Source organism: Paramisgurnus dabryanus, chromosome 3, assembly GCF_030506205.2.
Source record: "Paramisgurnus dabryanus chromosome 3, PD_genome_1.1, whole genome shotgun sequence".
Lineage (NCBI taxonomy): Eukaryota > Metazoa > Chordata > Actinopteri > Cypriniformes > Cobitidae > Paramisgurnus > Paramisgurnus dabryanus.
In genome coordinates this window covers 13,416,212-13,432,119 of record NC_133339.1, presented here as the reverse complement: position 1 = coordinate 13,432,119, position 15,908 = coordinate 13,416,212, and the positions used below count along the sequence as shown (strand labels likewise).

Genomic DNA, 15,908 nt, shown 5'->3' with positions numbered 1-15,908 from the left:
GTGCAGAAGAGAGAGCACACTAAAAAGAGTATTTGAAACTCGTAGCAGCAGATTCAAGCAGCTGTATTTATGTACTTGTGTTTGGGCTAGAAAATATAAAAAAAATAAAAAAATATTTGTGAAAAATAAATTGTACACACATGCAAGTCTCATCGCACAGATGCACAAACTGATTTTGCAAATGTACAAAATTTGTGTGTGACTTCACATTATTTGATGCAGGCGTTCAAGTAGGTTATGCACCATATTTACTGCATCAATTGTAGCAAAAAATGTGAACTTGTGAGTTTCTTAATCTGTGATTTGTAAAATGGGATTTGTGCAGCTGCACTGAAGGATTTGTGAATGTGTAACTGTTGTGTTGTATTTGAGGGAAAGAAAAAAAATCTACAAGTTTGCATCTCGTCCTCTGCGACTTCAAGTTTACTGATACACATGTGTGGATAATCTCTACAAATACAAATTCCACTGTCACAGGTGTGCAGTTGTTTTGCACCAAATATACCTTCATAGCGCTACATCATAATAAAATGCTTTTTGTTGTTTTAACATCTGTTTGACAACTACATGAGCTTTTAGGCTCACAATTGTCGATAACTATAGGCTATTCGGGTCTATTTAATAAAAAAATGGAATAGAGATATACCAAATTAATAATAAGAGATTCATAAAATATATCAAGCCATAATATGCCACATTGTTTACATATAAAAATCTTTATTCAAATATATAAATTGTTCTGTGTTGATAAACTCAACCAGATTCTTTTTTTACATATAATTTCTCCAGCCTTTGAAAACATTCTCACACAAGGGACACTTTTGCTGGCATGCATTTTTTTGTAAGTGTTAAATACATATGATGAAAAATTACTTCTTTTCAGTAAATTATAGTATTTGATCTTGCCAAAAACGCATCTATGATGTATTGTCAGATTTGTTTCCTACCCTGTCAGTTTAAGATTCGACGCAGATTCGACAGGTACGCCACCTTTCGAAATACTTGTGAAATGCACCGCTTGGTGTTTCGAATCACTTCATCACGTGACATGGGTGTTTCGAATCACATTTCGAAGCAGTGTTTCGAAACATTTACGCTTCGGGATCTCGACACAGTGTCGAAACGTCAGTTTCGCGGGAGCCATCCCTACTATGTATATACTCATGTTTATGACTTACCTTCGTCCTGTGTATATACAAATAAGAAACTCTTCGCTTACGATGAAAAGTCAGATCATTGGCAGTGTTAATTTTACACCAATAAGGACACATTTATGAATGAAGAAATTTTAGCTAATAAACTACTTAAAATATGACACAATGTCCCTTTAAAAGGATAGTTCACTTTGAAATTAAATTTTGATACGTTTTAGTTTACCTCAGGGGCATTCAAGATGTAGGTGTCTTGGTTTCCGCGGTAGTTTCACTTTTGATGTTTTTAGGTCAAACCGTTGTTGTCTGTCAGTCATATAATGCAGGTCTATGGTCACTTACTAAACGTTACCTCAAACATTCACAGAGAAGTCCAAATTAAACAACTGTCCATCGTAAGTACACATTGATGGCCTAAGACACGAAACGAGCGGTTTGTGTGAGAAAACGAACACTATCTATATTGTTTTTGCCTCTTGTACACAACCACGTTTGTGCTTAGTCTGCGCATGCTCTGAAGTGATCTGTCGCTCCTGTACGTCACTCATTGTTTACACAGAACAGAGTGTGTATGTAAGACAGTTAATAGACATTGTACTAATTTGCGCTTATCCGGGATGTTTAAACCGACGCAAAAGAAAACAATTACATATGCTCGTGCGAACTCATCAAGGAGATCACTTCCGGCGCATGCGCAGACTAAGCACAGACGGGGTTGTGTACAAGAGGCACAAACAATATAAATAGTGTTCGTTGTCTCACACAAACCACTCGTTTCGTGTCTTAGGCCATCAATGTGTACTTACGATGGACAGTTGTTCAATTTGGACTTCTCTGTGAATGCTCTTTGAGGTTACGTTTAGTAAGTGACCATAGACCTGCATTATATGACTGACAGACAACAACAGTTTGACCTAAAAACATCAAAAGTGAAACTACCGCGGAAACCAAGACACCTACATCTTGGATGCCCTTAAGGTAAGCTAAAACATATCAGAATTTAATTTCAAAGTGAACTATTGCTTTAACTACTATTTTTGGGAAAAGAAAATTTTCTCCATATTAATGACGCGAACACAACATGAGGTTTAACTGTAGTAGAGCATTGCATGGAGATCACAGTCATTCAATCCACTGAAAGTTGCTTTGGATAAAACTCTTTACCTGATGTTTCAATCTAATTCTACTGAATCTATTATAGATGCAGAAAGATCTCCTCTAATGGATTTTAGTTTATTTTCCCCTCATGCTTCTCAATGTCAATGTTTTTATGATTATTCCTCAACCATCAATAATGAAGACTGAAAATAGACACCAACCTATTTGTTCCTCAGTTTCTTCATCCTTTATTCTGCATGGTTGTGGATCTGTCATCTTCTCAAGCTCCTCTTTCACCAGCATCAACATTATGTCATGAAGATTTCAGTTGTCACACATGGAGTGATTTCTCTGTGTGTTTGACTCCAGCATTTATTGGTGGATTGTTGTAGGAGGAGCTTCACTGAAGGTCTCAATCACTTACACTCTATGGGTGTGAACTAGAAATGAAAGAAGAGGGATTAAAACATTTAATGTCAGTAAAACATTCACCATCTGTTTCAGACTTTTTAATGTTTCATGTTTTCTCAAGCATTAATTACAGAATCTGAATCTATGTTTGGTGTAGACCTGGGGGATTTTCCCTTTTTTAATTAATTTGAATAATTATTTCCTTTTTTTTTTAAATCGAGCGATCAAGGTTTTAAATAGATGAATTTAAATGAATCAGACATCATCTGAATATTGCAGCAGGGTTTTCCTGCATTGAAAATGAATCAGGACCCACCCATAATACAAAAACATTATTTTATTTATTTGATTTGATCTGTAGATGCTCTGGGATAAATAGAGCACCACTTTCTATCTCCCTCCCCATTTTAAGCTCTCTGTTGCTCAGTTTTATTCTTCAAAAGCAACAGACAAAAGTACAGATGACTGAAAACATGACCTAAACCTCACATAATACTTTTACCTGAATTATAGCTGCATGTGAAACATGTCTGCAGTGGCGGTGAGCTTAGCCTGAATGAAATTGAATAAGGGGTTGGAAATGAATGCTTTTCTTGTTTTTTGTTTTTATTCGATTTATCGATAAATCAAACAAATAATCGTCAGATTAATAGATTATTAAAATAATCGTTAGTTGAAGCCCTAATCTGGGGGATTTTTTAATATTCTCCAAGTTAGAAACTTAACAGGAATTTACGGGAATTTTTTTGGAAATTTGGTTAAAGGGGCGGTGAATTTGTCGTTTTTATTGTTTTATACTGTTGTCTGATGTCTACTTATGATGTTCGCGTGGTTTTTACATTTAAAAACATTAAAAGCAATAACTAATAGGCTATTTTGTAACATGGATTAGCGGCTCTCTGGAGAAATGGTTCCTTTGAAGGGGCGGGCCGCACTGAAGACCTGGACGTAAACGCCCACTGCTATGATTGGACAGCTTCATTCCCCATCATTACATGTGGGCAAATGTTTTAAAAACATTAATGTGTAAAAATAGCAGCCGAACACATATATGTTTGACCCACAAAAGATTCTGGGTGCTAAAGATGATACACATAAATCACAATACGTATAGTAAAGTATAAACAAAACTTTAAACTCGACATGACAAAATTACCGTAAACAGTAAGTGGGAATCAGAATCTAAACTGCGGCTGGTAAGTCCTTCCTTATCACTAACTTTGTATATTTCTATCGTTATATTACAGTCGTATTGTTAAGTGTTGTACCTTTTATAAATAGTTTGTTGTATTTGATATCCCGCCTGTATTCCCTAAAATACCCCACCTCAATATAATTCAGCAATTCATCATCCGCATCACCCTACAATTGTACATTCAGATAAACCAAACCAACACTGCAAAATTATTGACTTTCTCTCACCTCTCAATTGAGTGCGTTGCTAGGTATTCAGTAACCTTGGGCGGTGTCCGGGCCGGGCTCAGCTGGATCCCGCTCTTGGGCGCTGCTCTATGATTTGTCCAAAAGCAAACTCTCTCGTTTCAATAAATAAACTCACTCAGAGACTTTTAAAAGAAAGTTTACGAATCGCCACAGACAGATGGCTTCGGTTTAATGAACAAAGTTTTTCATAACAAACAATATCAGCTACAGAAATAAAATACGAGTAGTCTTCACCACAAGGAACAGCCCAGATCTAACTGCGCCTCCCACATTAATAGTGCTCAAACCCCCCATGATGACACCAGTGGACTTTCAGCCCCTTTCCTTATTCGGACACAAATCCGTTCACTTCTCTCTTTAGTCATGGACAGACTTCCTTTCTTAAGCAGGCAAAACGTTCATGACATGAAGCAACCAAAAAACACATACTATTATATAAAAAGAAAAATCAACTTAATTCCTTCTAGAACAGATTTGTTACCTTTTCTCTCTAACAAGGAAAACATATACCAATATCTGTGACCACCCTATAGAATAGGTGGCCTTCATTTCTCTTATACATTGTCACAGAAAGAAAAATCACAAGTTGCTCAGGCACGGTGTTGCAAAACCACTTAGTACCTCTTTCTGCTTGCACGCGAGTCCTGCGTTATACAGGTTACAAAACACATCAAAAATCACTCATATAGTTGGACGGCGCTGAATCCTTAAATTATTAAAGATTCAACCTCGTCCATTATATTTCTCAAATTTGTCCCCCTATCGGGTTCGGTTGCGGCCCTTTCCATTTCCCGTATTAATTTTATTCACATCTTATTTGTCCGTTCTTGATCCTTAATCATTTCGATCATTACTGTTGTAGTTCTGATGAGCTCTTCTTTGCTTATGTGAGCATTTCTGCCATCTTCTCTTTTGCTCCTCCTTCGTCTCTTTGCCTGTTTCCTTCTGTAAACCTTGATTAATTAAATGATTGGGATTAACTTTAATTCACTGATGCGTGTATATTGCATTTCATCTCTTTGGTCATATGGCCCATCTGATACAACCTTTTTGACCCAACACTTGTACTTCCACTTCCTCTTTTCCCAACATGTGGTCTCAAGCTATAGGGCTTATTCGCAAACACCAGAAGTCGCTAACCGCGGCCATATTGTTGACTTGACATCTGTCCTGCCCCTAGCCGCACGTATATTTGAGTTGAGGGGAGCAGTAGCCTAATGGCTTCATCTCGTCTGTATTAAGAGAAGATGAGCTTGATTATTGTGGAACCATATCAAATAGACTTAACAGCCTTAAGTAAAGATCCGTCCTTATTGCCAGGCGTAACTTATCCGGATATTTACAACTATATCGTTCATACAGTATCTGCATTCATCATACAAGCACTGAAGGGCCGTTCACATTATAATGATAACTATAACGATAATTATATAATCGTCCACATCACCAAACAATACGTTTATGCTAATTCGCTCACGGCACTCGCGCAAATCACTTGCCTTTAATATTGCTTGTAATAAAAACTTTTGCAGATGTCCTCAACACGCTGCGTTTCACGTAACACTAACTTTGGGGACAGACTTTGCTGTGAGGCATATATCCCTAACGTTACCTGTGGTAAAATGATGGGGACAGACTTTGCTGTTGGAAGTCTCTCCTTCGCTGGTTCAACTCCTCTGTCTCCTTCCTTTCATGTTTTCTGACAGTCGGTATCGCATAAAAACTAATTCCGGGGTTCTTTTCGCTGTTGTTAGAACAGCCGTGTATTACACCACACACCATCGCGCGGTTAAAAAAATTCCATTGATATACCATGCATAATACCCACACTGCTGCGCTTGTCATTTGACAGACTGACAGTTCTATGTCAACAACATGGCCACAGCGAACATCGATGAAGTAGATCGAATAACTCCTATAGCTTGCAAAACCGTGAAACTTTGGCTGACTAGTAGATTGCACCTAATATCTTTGGGTCATATGGCACATCTGACACAAGAAGTGTAATGTTTTTAGTAAATTACAACAGTCAAACATACGTGTTTAGACACAGATGTTACAACAGGACATATCAAGCGATCTCTTCTAACAAAGCAATAGTGAAACACAGTAACTTAAATAAAGTAAAATGTTTCACTTACTGTGTAACATTACTGCTGTCATTTTTGTCAGATCCAATATTAGTGGTGCTTTTAATCCCAGTCTCTCTGCAAATCCAGCATCGGCTTCTTTACAAATGAATCCGCAGTACACAAAGTAATAATCAAACACTCCCCACGCGAGCTGGAACTTTTTTAAAAACAAAGTTTATCCACGCATTTGTCAAGGAGTGACTTTCGAATGGCGGAACCTAAAGTGGTGGAGATTAGTTCCGCCTGGACAATGGTCCCTGAAACACCCGTCATTTCCGGGAACTCCGGGCAACCCAAATTTGGGTGTTATTAGCAACAGGTGTACCGATGAGTGTGTTGATTGTTGATTGGGCAATTTAATGATGAGGAGGCGTATAAATAGGGCATCAGAAACACAGGAAGAGGAAGTGTTATTCCAGCGGATATTGTGGGTAAGACGGAGTGGTGGAGACGATTGGAGAGACGGGTGTATGGTGGATTTTGAGGATTGGGTGAAGTAGACACACACACGGAGTTGAGTATACAAATAATCTTTATTGAAGTGTTGTATTGACATGCGTTGCGTTCTGGGAAAAGATCACACCCACTGAAAAACTGCCGGAACTGCATTTGAAGGAGATTGTACTGTCGGCCGTGTTGACGTCAGATACCTGGAAGGAAAGTGAGAAGTTCCAGTGTTAATGAAATTGTGAGTACACAGTGAGTACGCTTTCATCTGGCCATCCGCTGCATCGGTGCCCCCAAATACCCCGGACGAATCCCCGGCCCAATGTGGTTCTGACCTTAATTTACTGTGAGTTTGTGGAGTGCAGTGGGTGAGTCTTTCCCTTTGATGTGTGTCTACACTTGGAAACTGCAGTGTCGTGCTGTGTCCATGTTGTCAGTAATCACCACCTAGGCCGGGAAAGAAACCCTGTTGAAAGAACGTGTGCTTGTACACAACCACTCTTCTATCTACAATAAATATTGTGGGGACCGTCAATGAAGGGAAGTATTGCCTGCTGCATGGAAAACCAGCTGTGTGGCCTCTGTGTATGATAACCTATTTGTGAAATGATTTCAGAGGTTCGCCCCTGTCTAGAAATCTTGTCCTGTTGGTTGGAAGAGAGGAGAGGGAAGCGTTCGATCCATTCCTGTGGTACATACTTGGTGTAAACAACCTACTTGAACTCACCCATTGTGGTGATACTGCCCGAGGCCGTGTTAGGCCCAACGAGCAGCAGCTTCAACCCGTACCTCCACCTGCCTTTTGTTTGAAGCCAAGAGTTGGTGTATCTTTCCCCATCTATTTACTGAAGTCAAGTAAATTTGTGAAGGAATTCTGTGTGTCTGTCTGTTACCAGTTCTGCAGGTCCGAGCCTAAGGCAGTGTGTCGTCGTGGGAGTGTTTTTCTACGGTTGGAAGTGACCGTGTTGAGTGTTTGTCTTGGAAGTCTGTCCCGGTGAAGAAGGCTACAAGTCAGCAGCCATATCACCCTGTAGCCCAAGACAGCTTGCCCACTGAAGCTAAGCAGGGCTGAGCCTGGTCAGTACTTGGATGGGAGACCACCTGGTAAAACCAGGTTGCTGCTGGTAGAGGTGGTAGTGAGACCAGCAGGGGGGGCTCACCCTGTGGTCTGTGTGGGTCCTAACACCCCAGTATAGTGACGGGGACACTATACTGTCAAAAAAAAAGAAAAAAGCACCGTCCTTTGGATGAGACTTTAAACCAAGGTCCTGACTCTCTGTGGTCATTAAAAATCCCAGGATGTCCTTCGAAAGAGTAGGCGTGTGCCACGGCATCCTGGCCAAGCTTGCCCATTGGCCTACTAATCCTCCCTCATACTAATTGGCTATATCACTCTGTCTCCTTTCCACTAATAAGCTGGTGTGTGTTGGGCATTCTGGTGCAATATGGCTGCCGTCGCATCATCCAGGTGGATGCTGCACATTGGTGGTGGTTGAGGAGATTCCCTCATTCATATGTAAAGTGCTTTGAGCACTGAGAAAAAGCGCTATATAAATGTAACAAATTTTTATTATTACAAGTGTCGTGGCAAATACACCCTCTCCAGTCTCCCAAGCTTCAAAGGGCTAAAGCCTGTCGTCCACCTCTTCGAGGGTCTGTGAGTTGTACCCATCCAGTTTCCTTTCTGTATACTCACCTGTATGCCCAAAGCTAAGAGCCAGCGTATTACCCTTGTATACTCACCTACATGCCCAAAGTGAAGATTCAGTTGCCCTTTTGTATACTCACCTGTATGCTTAAAGTAAAGGCCCAGTGCGCCCTTCTGTATCTCACCTTTCCACCCAAAGCTACGAACTAGAGTATCACTCCTGCATACCCCACCAAGGTTCGAGCGAAGAATCAGTGTGTCGTCCTGTATACTCATTCTGTACCCTAAGAGTTAAGATCCAGTGTTTCATCCATGCAGACTTACCTGGACAAACCAAGTCAAGATCCTGTGTAATCATTTCGCATACTTACCCAACCACCGTAGGCCAAGACCCCAGCACACCTGTCTGCATACTTACTGGCAGGCCCATCATACTAGGCCCCGTTGTATTGCAAATACGTGCCTGTGTACCATGAAATCAGAAAAAATCCAAAGTGCTCAAAAAATAGCTGAAAAAATTGTTTGGGAAAAACAAGTTAGGTGCTCTTTGGTGTAGGGTATACAAAACGTGAAAAAAGGGGAATCCAAGGCACTCTTCATATATCAAAAAGAAAAAAGCCTTTATTTAAATATGGCTATAACATTGAAAACATATAACAGGGCAGTAACCCACGCGTAGTGGCACAGATAGCCTTCTTCAGGGTATGAAGACTTGCCTGTGTACCATCGAGGTGTTTCCAATATTGAGCCTAGGACACCGCCGCTACCAGCACCAGGTACCCACCTCAGTTAATTTGTTATTGTCACTTATCATCTTTATCTCCTTACGTCAAGGAAAGGGAAAGGCTCCACTGGCAGTCCACAATGAAGTCCCTCCTTCAGCAATACGTATCGAGTTCTGGTTGTTCAGGTTGTTTAGTGTGTTGTGATTCGATAGCAGCCTAGCTTGCAGTTAGCTTAGTTGGCGACTGACATATTCCTGTGTGCAGAGTTTAGTCAAAAAACTGACATCATTAAAGCAGGAAGGGCTATAGTCCAAACCGACCGTTCACTGTAGGCTTTGAAAGCCGAATTCTGTTAAACAAAATATATCGCCTGGCAGTGAACTTTGAGCTTTATCATTTTACAGGTATTTTTATGCTATTATAGCAACATTACACACTAACTAGGGTTTAAAAAATGGGATCAGAAAGAACGTGAGCTTTAATTGTAAGTAGAACTTTGATTCTGTAGTTGCACAATAATAGTGGGAAGCAATAAAATTGTGACACCGACAGGTCAATCATCCTTGCAGTTTGCTGTTTATTCTTCATCCCTTTGAAGATTGTTTCAATATAGTAGAGAATAACAGTGAAGTACTGCATCTGAATGAATATACAATTACACAATGATTATAAGATTATGTGGTCAACCAAAAAAAGATGTGCTCCTGCCCTTAGCCCATGTTTCCAAAGCTACACACAGGTATTTAACCCTACATAATTAATGATGCCTTTATTCTCCCACGGTCACGACACATTCTTAACATGGCTCCTACAGACAGATTCTTTCATTAAGAAACACAAACGCATAATAAACATCATTATTATGAAATTGCATTAAATCTTAATGTTTTAAACAAAATTATGCTGCAAGATTTTTATTTATCCAAGTTTTAATCACGGTCTTGTTACCCAAAACAATTTTGAGACATGTTAGCAACTCCTAATAACTGATAGCTGGGATTGAAAACATTTTTACACAGCGGGGTTAGTTGTCACACAGTTTTACAATTAAGCCTCAGGTATACAATGATAATGAAATAAAAATAATGTAAATACTATTCACTAATAACTGTTAATACTATTTCAGAGGAAATAGCTCCCTCTAAAAAAATCTATCTAAAGCAGGGGTGTCAAACATGCGGCCCGCGGGCCGGATGCGGCCCGCAAAGGTGTCCAATCCGGCCCGCATGATGATTTATACAGTTTTATTAAATATTAAATACATATTTAAAAAACCATTTTAGGCGGGTGTCTAGTTCGTTTTTAATATGAGAGAATTGCGGAAAGCAGCAAAACGCGGAACATAGAGTAAACACGGTGCCCAAAAATCTTGCTGTTCTATTGTTACCGCTCCGCTAAAGATCCACCGATTCTGGTAATCCACTTCGTGTTTTCCCGCCCGCTCCGCAGCATCTCTGTGTCCACTCTCTGCCTAGAGAGCGAAGACAACAGTTTCCGAAGTTCGTTGCATTAACAGGTAGATTCATTACATTATATCAGTTGTTAAACCGCAGAATTAGTAATTTGTAAGTATGTTTATGTATTTCTTCCGGTAATGATTTGCTGTCAGTGTTCTAAAAGTGCTAACAACTTAGCAAACAACAAAATATCCACATTCTTATTAACATTACAATGCTTGTCTAATCGATTTAATGTTCCCGATCAGATCTAAGTTAATATAAACACTAAATTTGCTGTTGTTGGCACACTTTGTAGACAAAAAATACAAAAAAACACGAATGCCTTCACAAAATAACGACAGAGAACGGAAAGAGAGGCTTTTAGAAGCAGTTCAACATTGCAAACATGGATTCAAAGCTCCATCAAGCCAGCAGGTAAATCATATTGAATATTTAGCAGATTGTCACACTTTAATTCTTATTATATTTCCCATTATTATCACTTGTCTAAGTTGATGCTAGTAATATAACACATAATATTTATAATACTTTATTAAAACCATAATAATAGTACCACCCCCCATAGTGCCATTTATGGTTTGGGCCACTGCCCCATCTAGCATTTTCATTTTCAAAATGACTGTTCTCATTACAAATATATTCCAAAGAAAAGTGAATGGTTTATAAATAATTTTGGCATTAAAGCAAAAGAAGTTAAATGAAAGCTTTTCAACCTATAAGGCCAGTGGGTTTTGTTCAGATGTAAATTTGTGTGTATAATATACAGTATGAGTGTGACCTTATGAAATGTAGTTTTCACAGAGCTGTGTGTTTCTCTGGTTTTCTTGCTGAACAAACTAATTAATTGGTTTGTTTAGTTAATTTTAACACAATTATCAGCACACTAAGGTTTTAAAAAATTATCCGGCCCGCACTTCGTGGCATTATTTACCATCCGGCCCTCAGCCTAAAATGAGTTTGACACCCCTGATCTAAAGTGAGGAAAATATGTATTTGAACACCCTGCTATTTTGCAAGTTCTTCCACTTAGAAATCATGGAGGGGTCTGAAATTGTCATCATAGGTGCATGTCCACTGTGAGAGACATAATCTAAAAAAAATCTAAAAATCACAATGTATAATTTTATTTATTTATTTGTATAATACAGCTGCAAATAAATATTTGAACACCTGTCTGTCAGCTAGAATTCTGCCCCTCAAAGACCTGTTAGTCTGCCTTTAAAATGTCCACCTCCACTCCATTTATTATCCTAAATTAGATGCACCTGTTTGAGGTCGTTAGCTGCATAAAGACACCTGTCCACCCCATACAATCTGTAAGAATCCAACTGCTAACATGGCCAAGACCAAAGAGCTGTCCAAAGACACTAGTGACAAAATTGTTCACCTCTACGGCTACAGGGAAATTGCCAAGCAGCTTGGTAAAAAAAGGTCCACTGTTGGAGCAATCATTAGAAAATGGAAGAAGCTAAACATAACTGTCAATCTCCCTCGGACTGGGGCTACATACAAGATCTCACCTCGTGGGGTCTCAATGATCCTAAGAAAGGTGGGAAATTAGCCCAGAACTACACGGAGGAGCTGGTCTATGACCTGAAATGAGCTGGGACCACAGTTTCCAAAGTAACTGTTAGTAATACAGTAAGACCTCATTGTAAGTAGAGGTTTGAAATCATGCATGGCACTGAAGGTTCCCCTGCTTAAATCAGCACATGTCCAGGCCCGTCTTAAGTTTACCAATGACCATTTGGATGATCCAGAGGAGTCATGGGAGAAAGTCATGTGGTCAGATGAGACCAAAATATAACTTTTTGGTCATAATTCCACTAAACGTGTTTGGAAGAAGAAGAATGATGAGTACCATCTCAAGAACAACATCGCTACTGTGAAGCATGGGTAGTAGCATCATGCTTTGGGGTGTTTTTTTGCACATGGGGCATGGCGACTGCACTGTATTAAGGAGAGGATGACCTGGGCCATGCATTTTGAGATTTTGGGGTACAACCTCCTTCCCTCAGTTAGAGCATTGAAGATGGGTCGAGGCTGGGTCTTCCAACATGAGAATGACCCGAAACACACAGCCAGGATAACGAAGGAGTGGCTCTGTAAGAAGCATATCAAAGTTTTGGCATGGCCTAGCCAGTCTCCAGACCTAAACCCAATAGATAATCTTGGGCAGGAGCTCAAACTCTGTGTTTCTCAGTGACAGGCCAGACACCTGACTGATCTAGAGAAGATCTGTGTGGAGTGTGTGCAAACCTGGTGAAAAACTACAGGAAACGTTTGACCTCAGTCATTGCAAACAAAGGCTACTGTACCAAATATTAACATTGATTTTCTCAGGTGTTCAAATACTTTTTTGCAGCTGGATCATACAAATAAATATAGTTGTCAACATTGGAAGTGGATCAAAAACATTCATCAAAGTTGTCCTAAGACAAGAACGGGTATTGGGTATCGGCTTTAAGACAACTTTTAGGAAAAGTTTTGATCCACTTCAAATGTTGACTAGTGTAGTTTAAAAATCATACATTGTTATTTCTGGATTTTTTTTTATATGTCTCTCACAGTGGACATGCACCTACGATGACAATTTCAGACCCCTCCATGATTTCTAAGTGGGAGAACTTGCAAAATAGCAGGGTGTTCAAATACTTATTTTCCTCACTGTATATCCAAAGGGAATATTTCATGTTTGACCATCAGACACTGAAGCGCAGAGCAGCTGCACTGAGCTAGCGGCACATTTTAGAAGGACAGGGCTCCAAACAAAAAAAATCAATTAAAGAGCCATTGGCAAAGGAGGGAGGAACCCAACATCCCGCCACAACCCTGCACGCGCAGAAACAAAATGCACAACATAACAACCGCAAAAAATACATTATGACCATTAACTCTTTCCCCGCCATTGACGAGATATCTCGTCAATCTGCAATAGCGCTATTATCCACCAGGTGGCGCTATTCCGCAACTTATGAAAACCGGAAGTATTGCCCTAGGGCAAACAGCTGTATGTCCGTGTATGTTTTAAAGATCGTTCTGCATCTGATCTCTATCAAAAGTCCTTCACAAAAATGGAATTATCTCAGCTTTTTGCTCAAAATTTGGTGTTTTTGATGAAACCTACACATGTTTGAGAGGTGATAAAAACAGAACACATGCAGGTAGGATGAAACTGATTTTTTTGTTTGAAAGCAGAGGGTCTGTTCTTTTATTTAATATATTGTATGTTTATATATTTAAAAAGGAGCATTTTCTGGAAGGCATTAAACTTTTGTGAAAATCATGAAAAATGCTGGCGGTGTAGGACAGGTGGACAAGTTTTGTTTTTGGAGCTGGACCATAAAACAATAAAAACCACATTCTGTGTCTATATTTGAGAGACCTGTTGTCTCTCTCCACAGGGGTCATGGATACCCAGGAACTGATCTGTATTTCACCCCCTCTCTCTTCTCCTTTAAGGTTTTGGTTACTGGAAATATACTAAACACATGTAACATTGGGTTTATCATATGTTGTGATGCTACAAAGGTTTCATCTTCATGTTTGGTGTTGTTTTAAAGGTCATGGTGCGATGGTTAAAAAGGTCTAATTTCTATAATGCTAAGAGAAAGTATATCAAAGTTTAAAACTTAAGACATAATCTGTGCTCCTGTGATGGGTGTCAACTCATGAGGAGATCTAGATTACAGATGGTTAACAGTCCCATTTGGTGCTCCTTCAGGTCACGAGAACCGACCAACCAAATCCTGATTTGAGATTTTACTATTCTTTGTCTCATTCTGTGTATATAAGGTGGCTTGGCAAGAGACTCGGGGAAGTATTCTTTAGCAAGAAACTTCCCCACACTTTGGGTGTGTGTATTCAAACATCATGGAAGAAATCTTTAACAAGAATCTTTCTAAACCATTTTGGGTATATTATATTCATGATGGAAGTACTCCGTAGCCAGAGTGTCTATTGCCAGGTATGACTTTGTAACTTTTGCAACTGTTGATCATTTTAATTAATTGGAATTTAATCATATTCTGTATTATATGATATTCTTTAAGCTGGAACCTGCCTGGTATAATAAATTGTTACATTTGATTCATCTGAATTCTTCAGAAATTGTATTGATTTATTTTAATTCTTTCAGAAATTATTATTTCCAGTAGATTAGAAGGATTCTGGTATTACCGCAAAATAAGTATTTCAGGATATGATCACACTAGTGTTTTGATGTTGAATGGAGCATGTGGCACATTCACCAGGACTCTCAGATTTATGTCTATCACCTGCCTTAGCAAGTTGCATGATCGTGACTAAAGTAACTATTTTTATGATCGGAGCAAGCATGGGGCGGCCAGACATAAAAATATTAGTTTACCCGGCAACCTCTGACTAAGATCAGAACTGGCAATTTTGTGTCCGTGAGATGTACGCAACGGCCGGCGTATATCCTGTGCGATATCGGGTCCCTAATGAACGAATAACTAAGACTATGGGAATTTATAAATAATCAAATATCTAAATTATGATCAACAGATAATTGGAATAATGCACTTAATACTTACTATATTAAATTGGAGTCAGATTATAATTTAAACAGATCAAAGAAATTAATTTAATCCTGATATGGAATTATTCTTCTAGAAGCACTGAGGAAGGAACGAACATGAGACCCCTTCACCCACTCCACTTTCATCCGTCGTTGGGCTGGTGGGTGGTACCTTACAGCGGTGAAAGAGTTAATTCAATGATTTGATTCTGACGAACTATTTAGATTGTAAATTTAAAATGTAAACATCTGAATAGTAGGTTATCCAAAACCATGTTTGGGTTGATAAATGTGGAAAACTGTAACAAGTAGCATTCCCTACGAGGCTGAATCTAGCTTCTTATTCGCAGCTTCTTATTGACGCTTTTCGTTCCACCTTAAAAGACGCGACACTTCCGCGTTAGTAGTTTCTTTTTCACGCACAGCTTAGGGACCGTAGCGCATTATCTCTTATTCGTGCTGTTTTGAGTGATTATGTTTATTTTGTTACTGTGAGAGTAATATACATTTGCAAATAAACAGAATAACAGAGTTATGAAAGTAAACTGAGTGTCAGAATGTAAAGATACACGAAATATGTTAATGTAAAATTAAATTGTTAAACGTGTCATCTTTGGATTGCATTTATAAATGATCCCGATTTATATGTCTTTGTGATGTTTGTGTGGGTGCGTGCCTGCTTGCGTGTGTGTGTGTGTAAGTGTGTGTGTGTAAGTGTGTGTGTGTAAGTGTGTGTGTGTGTGTGTGTGTGTGTGTGTGTGTGTGTGTGTGTGTGTGTGTGTGTGTGTGTGTGTGCGCGCGCGCGCGTGCGGATGCGTGCTTGCGTGTGTGTGCGCGCTCAAGCGCGAGTGTG

The 15,908-nt window shown here is 39.3% G+C and overlaps 1 protein-coding gene and 1 pseudogene across 1 annotated transcript in view; both read right to left on the bottom strand.

The window, feature by feature from the left end:
* The window catches only part of LOC135769147 (uncharacterized), a 36,930-nt pseudogene extending 35,267 nt beyond the window's left edge, over positions 1 to 1,663 (bottom strand).
* The window catches only part of LOC135768462 (uncharacterized), a 140,883-nt gene that overhangs the window by 71,675 nt on the left and 53,300 nt on the right, over positions 1 to 15,908 (bottom strand). The window lies entirely within an intron of this gene.